This window comes from Sorex fumeus, unplaced genomic scaffold (assembly GCF_029834395.1).
Source record: "Sorex fumeus unplaced genomic scaffold, SorFum_2.1 ptg000002l, whole genome shotgun sequence".
In the NCBI taxonomy this organism is placed as follows: domain Eukaryota; kingdom Metazoa; phylum Chordata; class Mammalia; order Eulipotyphla; family Soricidae; genus Sorex; species Sorex fumeus.
In genome coordinates this window covers 25,546,340-25,556,073 of record NW_026606059.1, presented here as the reverse complement: position 1 = coordinate 25,556,073, position 9,734 = coordinate 25,546,340, and the positions used below count along the sequence as shown (strand labels likewise).

The window sequence follows — 9,734 nt, the reverse complement described above, 5'->3', positions numbered from 1 at the left end:
AGTGGTTACACCCCAGAAATGTTCAAATCTTCAGAAGAGTTGGAACCAGGTAAGCCTGGTTCACCACTATAATTCTTCCTACAGGTAGGCACCTGTGTCTAATAAATATTTAATGAATCAGCAAATGAAAGCAAATATAAAATTTGGTTTTAATAGAAATGTAAGAAAAGATAGCTATGAGGCTGGAGCTAAAGTACAGCGGGTAAGGTGTTTGCCTTGCATGCAGTCGACCTGGGTTCAATTTTTCACATTCCATATGGTCTCCCAAGCACTGCTAGGAGTAATTCCTGAGTGTGAGCCAGGTGTGACCTCTAAACATTGCCGGGTGTGACCCCAAAACACAAAGACCAAAAAAAAGGAAAGACAGCTAAATAAGGAAACGAGGTAGACTACCTTGAAGGCATCTTATATTTTTTCCCATTTTGCTACCTAAGTATGTACAACTGTTAAATAAATTGTGTCTCGGTCATTCAGGCTGTCAGTCAACCTGAACAAGCTGATAGGACAATAAGACTGAAGTTTCAGCGTTGGTCAATAGATGGCGCTACATCTTGTCACTGCTCCATCTCCCCTAGGTCAGGAATGTGGAGGCCAGCTCATACGGACCACATAGTTAAATGCAGTTTTAAAAAAAAATCTTTTTGAAAATGCAGTTTTAACTGGAGTATATATATATATATATATATATATGGCATATCAAAATTTTGATTAGTTTCTCCCATTATTTGGTAAGTCTCTCTTGGAATTATTTTTTGAAACTAACATTTGAAAATGTCATCCTCCCTAAGAGGAACATTTAGATACTATTTAAATGATAGGAAATACATCTCAGTATTGGAAATAGAACAGCGCCCACGTGCTGCTGCAGATGCCTTCAAAGCTTAATGATAATTTAGTTTTCTTCTTTGTGTGGCCATGATAGATGCATATATTTTATATATAATCTAGGAATATGTAAATTTACATATCAGGTATACCTTTTATCTGCCACATACAACAAGTTGAATGATACCAGATGAGATTTAGTGGGGAATTCTATGAGCACTGAAAATATAATTTTTAAAAAGTTCCTTTCTTGGGGTTGGAGCAATAGCACAGCGGGTAGGATGTTTGCCTTGCATGCAGCTCAACCCAGGTTTGATTCCCAGCATCCCATATGGTCCCCTGAACACTGCCAGGAGTAATCCCTGAGTGCATGAGCCAGGAGTGACCCCTGTGCATCGCCGGGTGTGACCCAAAAAGCAAAAAAAAAAAGTTCCTTTCTTGGGGGGCAGTACATCTGATGGTGTTTGGGGGATTAAACTCTGAGATCTTGAATATAAAGCTTGGACCTTAATCCTTTGATCCATTCTTCCTCTAGCTGTGAGCATTCTCTGGTTTTTGGAACATTCTCTCTCTCTCTCTCTCTCTCTCTCTCTCTCTCTCTCTCTCTCTCTCTCTCTCCCTCTTTCTCTCTGGATGAGGGCTGAGCCACACCTGACAGTACTAGGAATTATTCCTAGGTTGTGCTTAGGAGTGAACTGTGACAGTGCTTGAGGGTGGGGGTCTATCCAAGCCAGGATTTTGCATTGGGAACTGCTGTGTGCAACACAAGTGCCTAACCCCCTGTATTAGGCCCTGGACTGTCTTTGTGTAGCAGGGAATTGACTAAAACAGCGCCACCAGGAGGGATGGCTTCCCTTGGAGCCGGCGGCTGCCTGCTTCTTTCTTTCTCATGGGCCCTGTCTTGACATTCATCCTTTCAGACGAAACCTGGCTGTATCAGGAATTCTCAGACTCTGACACTGTCAGGCTTGAGAAATCAGGTGATCAGAGAACCTGGTAGGTCCGTAGCTTTCCTCTGAGTCAGCCTCTCCGGTAAACATGACCTTACAAGATAACTTGAATCCCTCAAAGAGTCCCTGGATAGATTTGAAAGCTCTGGGCTTCTGAGGTAGAGAAGGGATTTTCCTCCACAGTATTAGAGGCAGAGCTCCGGGAATGTTAGGCCTTTGCAGCCGCCTTTGCCAATGGACCTGTACAAACACGCCCAGCCCAGTGCACTGACTCACAGAGTTTTCTGTCCGAGCACGATTTCAGTCTCTTTTGTTGGACTCCGGGACCTGCAGCCACAGACAGCGCAGTGAGCCATGCCTTCCTCTTCCCCAGCACCCGGTGACCTCCAGCTCTTCACAGAGATCAGAGACTGTCCAGGGACTATCTGCTCCCACGGACCTCCCTTTCGGCAGTACTCTTGCACATAACGTGTGGAGTGTGCCTGTAATATGCCAGGCTTGGTGTTGGGTGGCAGGGAACCGCAGGGCACAAGTCAACCCCCAACCCTTCTTCTGAATACGCTTCCTTGCTCTGAACTCATTTGAAGGCTGATTTTCCTTTTCCTTTTAAATTGTGCCTTGTCTAAGAAGATTACCATAGTGCTTATGGCTTGGATGTACGATGTTATTGCACCTTCACCACCTCCAGAATGTTCAAGGCCCTTCACCACTATCCCTCCATCACTTTTCATCCACCAAGATCTTCCTCTCCCCTTCTCTCCCCATATCGCTTGGCAATCTCAGTTTTGGAATCCAAAACCTAGGGATTGTCCTCTTTTGATATTGTCCATTCCCCTGAAGCCTGGTTTTCATCTGATGATAGTGCTTTTCTTTGGTTCTTGCCTAAAAGTGCTATATAGCCCAAGACTTTCTTTCATTTTTGTTGCTCCATCATTAATATTTTATTATTTTATTGTCTTCTCACGTAGGCCCAGGAATTTCTAGGCATAATTTCCACATTCAAGGCAGAACAATTCCATCTGTTCATTCAGTGTGTGTATGTAGTGTGTGTGTGTGTGTGTGTGTGTGTGTGTGTGTGTGTGTGTTTACCACACCTGGCAGTGCTCTGGGGGACCATGTGGTGCTGGCAATTAAACCCAAGATTCCTGCATCCAAGGATGCTCTTCAACCCTTTGAGCTGCCATGTCCTCAGCTCCTGTCTATTCACTTCGTTGGAGAAGCAAGTTTTCCCATGGGCTCTCAGCAGAGGTCCCATGTTACCATATGGGTCCCTCTAAATAAAAGAAATATGGTGGAAAATGTGTATCTGGCAATTCAGAAGTAAGAAGCAATTCAGGAATGACTCGAGTTAACAGTTGAAAGTAATTGCCCCTGATGTCCAACTGTCCAGCTGAATTATGCTTTCCCATATTATAGTTCATGCATTTCATACCACGGCAATGCCCAGATCATTCTATCTTATCTATTCACTTCAGAGCCACCATTTTTCTCATGCCAGGGATCGAAGTCAGTTCAGAGGAATGCAAGGTAAGCATCTTAGCCTCTGTACTATTTCTCCAGCTCCTCTCTTTTATTTCCCCACTGACTTTAAGTTCAGTACTTGGGTTGGGAGGATATTTAATAGATGCCTCTCAACTTCAGAGGAAAAATGTTTACTGCAGGGTAGAGTTCTTCGGTTTCTAGGATCAGAGGTGGATAATTATTGAGTTGCTGGACCTCCACCACTTGATATTCGCCTTTCTCCTCTGCTACTCTGAAGTCAAGAGTAAATAGCCAGTGTCGAATTCACTTCTTTACCAGATTTGCTCCTTCTCCTGTGTTTCTACTTTGGGATGCTCAAAATCGGTGTCATCTTTCATGGCCATTCGAATCCACCCGAAGCTCCTCACTCTTTTATAGTTCTGACACCCCAAGGTTCCTCTAGACTTGTTTGTCTTCTCTCTGGACCAGCTCTGGTTTCCTCCTTTCCCTCGGCGCTGCTGAAGTTCCGCTTCAAGCCCTACTCGTTCTCATCCTGTTTCAACCCATCCTGTAACTGCAGTTCATTCTTTAACTGCCACAATTCTCTTTATACATAATTTAATTGGATTGTTCTTCCTTGGTTAAAAAGCATTAATGGTTGTGCATAAAATGAAAGCAGGGCATTCCAAACCCTTCTTGCTTAACCTGTCATTCCAATCACATCTCTTCTACACCCTTTCCCTTGCTGGGTATTCTAGGTTTTCAGGTTCCCAAATAGGTCTCTGAGTTTTGCTGTGAGTGGTGCATTTTTTTCCCATCTTCTTTGTTTTTTTTTTTTTTTTTTTTGCTTTTTGGGTCACACCCGGCGATGCACAGGGGTTACTCCTGGCTCTGTTCTCGGGAATTACCCCGGGCGGTGGTCAGGGGACCATATGGGATGCTGGGAATTGAACCCGGGTCGGCAGTGTGCAAGGCAAAACGCCCTACCTGCTGTGCTATTGCTCCAGCCCCCTCCCCGCCATCTTCTTTGGTGTACTCCTTCTTACTTTTACTAACTCAGCTTAAATATAAACTCTTCTGTGTAACATTACTTAATCTTCCAGGCATGACAAATAAATCATAGTTCCTTTTTCATTTTGCCCATTGACCTACTGGTAAAATATTAATGGTGTTGCTTTTTCACATTCACATGCATCACCTTTCAAAAAGGAAGCTGTCCCCGATCGAGCCTTACATCTTCAAGAGCTGCTGCAGAGCCTGTTGCACAGCAGATGCTTGATAGATGTTTGTTGAACAAATATTTTTCCATTGTGGTGGATAGCAATGAAGGAAAATTTTCTGGGTGTTTTCTGAATGTTGCATTCTTAATCCGTGGTCAGTGTAAATCTTCAACGTTTAGTATAGAGAACTTCAGAGGACAAATGTTTACTGCAGGGTAGAGTTCTTCAGTTTCCGGAATTGGGGGTGGTGTGTGTGTGTGTGTGTGTGTGTGTGTGTGTGTGTGTGGTGTTTTTAGAACAAGGCAATGGCTCAGCCCCGTGGGAGCAGATTGCATGAGACAAGCACCCAAAATGGGGGAGATAACGCCAGCCAATCTGTCAGATTTCATCATCTGCTGGTCTTGGGTTGGGAGGATTTTTAATAGATGCCTCTCAACTTACATCTTATGAGGAGTCTTTCTTCATTTCCCCCTCCTGTATGTTGTATGTTGCTTAGAGCTACCCCATTTAAACATAGTATTTTAAGGAAGCAGATTATTTATTTTGAACTAGAATATGCATCTTGGTGCGTTGTATTTATGAAGCACTGATCCTGATCATTTTTGCTCTGTGATGAAATCTGCAGGCATAGAGAAGAGACACATCTCTTTTTATATGATACTTCCTAGCTAATCAAATAACAACACTTTTAATTTTAATTTTAAATTGCTGAAATTGCTATCATATAATCATGAAAAAGCAGTTTGAGAAACAGTCCAGTTGTCACACGAGTTTAGAGGGAGCTCTTATCAGAGACAAAAAGGAAGAACCAGATTTTAAATTATTATTTTATTTTAATCTGGGAAAGTTCTAGTGGGATGTGGGCACTGACAAAATGTGTGGGTTCGCAACTTTTTTTGTATAATGCTGTGTGATTGTAAGTGTCTGTGTGTGTGTGTGTGTGTGTGTGAGTAATTACAACAAAACCTCATAAGTTTAAGAAAAACAGTAGAAATAACAGTGTGCTGTTAAGGAGCTATTTAGTATACAAAACTGTATGTGGTGCTTTTCTGTTCTTAATAATGTAGTAATGGCTCTTTTTTAACAAATAAATCATATTTGAAATATTTGTTTTAAGTGGGTAGAATAACTCTTCTGAGTCCTATTGATATTAGCTTTCCTTAGAGTGTCTTTTTTAAAAATACTAGAAAAGTCATCTTCAATTTTAAGTTTAAATTATTATTATTTTAAAAGCGATCCAAGGCATAAGGCTTTACTATAATTTCCCTTTTTTAGCTATAGAATGATTAACAGTTTTTTTCCATCAAATTGAAACAAAGCAGAAAATAGCCTAGTTAATATGTCTTAAATACTTACCCAGCAGGTACTTATTTTTTTAATCTTCTTCTTCTTCTTCTTCTTCTTCTTCTTCTTCTTCTTCTTCTTCTTCTTCTTCTTCTTCTTCTTCTCCTTCTCCTTCTCCTTCTCCTTCTCCTTCTTCTTCTTCTTCTTCTTCTTCTTCTTCTTCTTCTTCTTCTTCTTCTTCTTTTAATTTTTTTAAAAGGATAAGTAAACAATTAGTAATGACACCGTAGGTACTAATCAAGAATTTCAGATGCTGATCTTCCATTTTTGAAATAAAAAAAATAATTCTGATGTGCTTAAGTATATCATCTCCGCTACTTTCCACATATGGCTTTGTGTGAAAAAGAAAGAGACAGTTCTAAATGGGTAACTTGGCAAGAATACTGGTGATAAGAGATGATTTTACGGGAGACCAAGTGTGTGATGATAGAAAAAGCAAACTTAGCCTGGAACATAGAAACCTGCCCTCTTTGGACTCAATACTGAGAGAGGACAGTGCAAATTTCTCCAGATTACTACTCAGCAGGGGTAGCAAAGAGAATGACCCCAAGCAAAACTCCATTGTTGGGGTAGCTGAAGGAGTGTCGCAATCATCCCTTTCATGGAATGAATTAAGTCCAGGTTTCGTATGAGTGATGGTTTAATTGCTTGTCGGTGACCTTGTATTTATTTATTTATTTATTTTCTCTTCCACTTAAGAGATTAAGCTTTATTCAGGACAGAGCTCAAGAGAGAACAAAGAGTCAGTAAGTTAGCAACGTAATCTGTTGAGTCACGAGAAAATAAAGGCTTCCGCACACACACAGAAGAGGACACAGGCCTTTCCCATAAACGCCAGCCACACTGCTTCTTCCTCCCGCCCTCCTTGAAGGCTCAGCGTCCAGGTACTGGATCTCTTCCCTCTCTTTATTTCATCATGGAGGCTTTCTTCTCCTTTCTGCAGCCAAATAATTCCTTTTCTTACTCCCATGAAAGAGCGTGTGAAGGTGGCCCACGTCCCCCACCTGCCAAACCCAAAGGGCAATTCTTTGACCTTTCACAGAGCTGAGTTGATCCTCTAGCAAACACTCTGCTCTTGCAAGGTGCCACAGTTTCCTGATTTCTGTCTTAGCTCACTGGCTACGTCTTCCCAGATGCTTCTGCTTACTTACGTTGCTTTTCATCCCTGTACACAGGCCCTAGAACTTAGCTCTCTTGTTTTTCTGGGCTTGACTTGGAAATCTCATCTGTTCGCATGACTTTCATGCTGACAACTCCTACATGCACATCCCCCAACTGTCCCGCTTTCCAGACTACATCAACCCTCTGTTCAGTGTCTTTACATTTCTACCTTCACATGCTGAAGAATGAAATCGAGCCTTTTCCAAGTCAACTTCCCTTGGAGTCTTTTGCATATCAGTTAAGGACAACTTTATTTTCCCAAATGAAGCCACCATCCTTAACACCTCTCTTGACCACACATTCTATATCTCACCTTTAAGAAATCATAAATTCTGAATCTTAACACCAACTCTCATGATTTCTATGGCTACCACTTTATTTATTGGATAGAAAGCAGCATTTATTGGAGTGAGGTGACATGGAGACAGAGACTCAAGAAGGACATCTCTGAGGTTCTCAGAGTAACATTAGATGTTAGGTTAACATCTCTGTTAGCAATGTAAAACATGTCATTTGCCCGGAGGCCCATGGTGAGGGTTGTATTTGATTCCACAGCTATCTGAGAGAAACTCCATTTCAGCTACCATGTCTTCAAACTCATTTGCTTTATGTTTATTTGATTTAATTTTATTTATTTATTTTTTTTATTGAATCGCTGTGAGCTACAGTTACAAAACTTTCATGTTTGGGTTTCTGTCACACAGTGTTTGACAACTGCCCTCTTACAACTCATTTGCTTTAGGGGCTGGAGCAATAGCACAGCAGGTAGGGCGTTTGCCTTGCACATGGCAGACCCAGGTTCAATTCCCAGCATCCCATATGGTCCCCTGAGCACTGCCAGGAGTAAGTAGTTCCTGAGTGCAGAGACAGGACCAACCCCTGAGCATTTCCGGGTATGACCCAAAAAGCAAAACCAAACCAAAACAAAACAAAAAATCAAAACAACTCAATTGCTTTAAATTTGGTCAAGTTTTGCTGGAGATTGTGATTGACAGAGCACTGAAACCTAGCGCAGACTAGAACCTCAGCCACCTGTTCTTTGCTCCACAGTTTGGTTTGGATGGAGACGATGACCTGACCAGTGTGGACCCTGGCCATTGTGCTCTGGGACTTTCCAAAGCCCACCATGTACCTAATGTGAGCCCGAGATTGCACTCAGCGTGAGAGCAGACATGATTGTCCACTGTAAAGGACAGTCTCCAAGGTCTCTTTGGGCTGCCTATGGACACTACAAAGAAGGCTGCTATTTGCAGCCATTGCACACTGGGCCCCCTAGGGAGAAAGCACACTGCTTAATTGGCTCAGCATGGTACCACTTTAATCGAAGAGTTCTTGCAGGGATTATTTCCTGGATTGTGCTCAAGCACCTCTATTTTCCCAGTCAGATCTACATACTGAGATCATATAGGTATTTAAGACGGTCAGAACATGCCGCTTCTCTGTTCAGACCTCTAAGTGAGCCCCTCTTTCTCTAAGATTGAAGGACCAAGTCCTCACCAGGTCCCGTCAGGCACTGAGAGTGGCACTGGTCTCCTACCCTGTCCCAGTCTCTGTCTCTCATTCATTGCAGGTACAGCAGCCTTTGCTGTTCTTGAAACACTCCAGATGTGTTTCTATTTTTGGACCTTTGCACTTGGTATTTGTTCCATCTGCCTGGTGGAATAGAAAAACTTCTTCCCCAGACCTGTGTGTAATTATCTCCAGATTTCGAGCACTTTCTCTCTTGTCACCTTTCTCGATGACCATAATCTACTCTTTCCTCGATCCTCCCACTTCCCCACTCTATTGATTTTCGTATCACTTAGCATCAAGTGAGATACTATAGAATATGTCCATGGATTATACGTATCTTACTTTTTTGTTGGCCTCTCCTATTATGGTGTAATCTCCATGACAGCAGAGGGAATTTTGTCTGTCTTATGCCACAGCGCCTACTGTGGAATGTGGTACAAGTTCCCAGTGAAAGTGTGTTGAATGAATGAAAGTTGTGGCTACTGGGGGCTGTGGTTGGCTTCTCATGTATGATGACTCATGCTTTTTCAAGCCTTTGTTTCATCAACACTCCACTTTCTAAAGTGTTTGCTGCTGGGTGTGGGTGTGCCAACTAATGTTTCCTTCGGGTTGGTTTCTAGAAGAGCGTGAAAGAGAAAAGAGCTTTGTTGCCATTGAGAGTTGACTTACCCCTATTTGAGCAATGGAGTTGGCTGATCAGAAGGCCTGGGTTGGCCTCAGTTTCATAGTCTGAGTCTATCATGAACACTTGCCCCAGTTGAAAAAATGGTTGTCATGATTATTATGTCAATGATTCCATGTTTAAAATGTAGCCCTAGTAACTGACAAATTTGAAAGTTCAAAGTTGAGAGGTATACGCATGGAGTTATTTGAACTGATCCTTTCCAGCTCAGTGATATTAGGTCGCTTTGCGGCCACGCGACACATAATAAGACACTAAATACCCATCTTCCGGAATTGTCGTACCATATTTGATAGGGTTCAAATATGGTAACACCTACAAGGGTGATTAGAGGTCGCCCCAAAAGCCTCTATCTCTCTCGGAAAGACTGGCAAGCTACTGAGAGTGTTCCGCCCGCACAGAAGAGCCTGGCAAGCTATCCGTTGTGTATTCGATATGCCAAAACCAGTAACTACAACTGGTCTCATTCACCTGACCCTGAAGGCTTCACCGACATGGCAGCACTGAGAAGGATGAGAAAGGAGAGGCCGACAAAATCTCAAGGCCGACCTAGGCTGCCACAACGAAGGAAGACAAAAA

The 9,734-nt window shown here is 42.4% G+C and overlaps 1 pseudogene; it reads right to left on the bottom strand.

Moving 5' to 3' along the window:
- Positions 1-8,152: 8,152 nt before the first annotated feature.
- LOC130023170 (uncharacterized) lies at positions 8,153-8,266 on the bottom strand (annotated as a pseudogene).
- Positions 8,267-9,734: the final 1,468 nt, after the last annotated feature.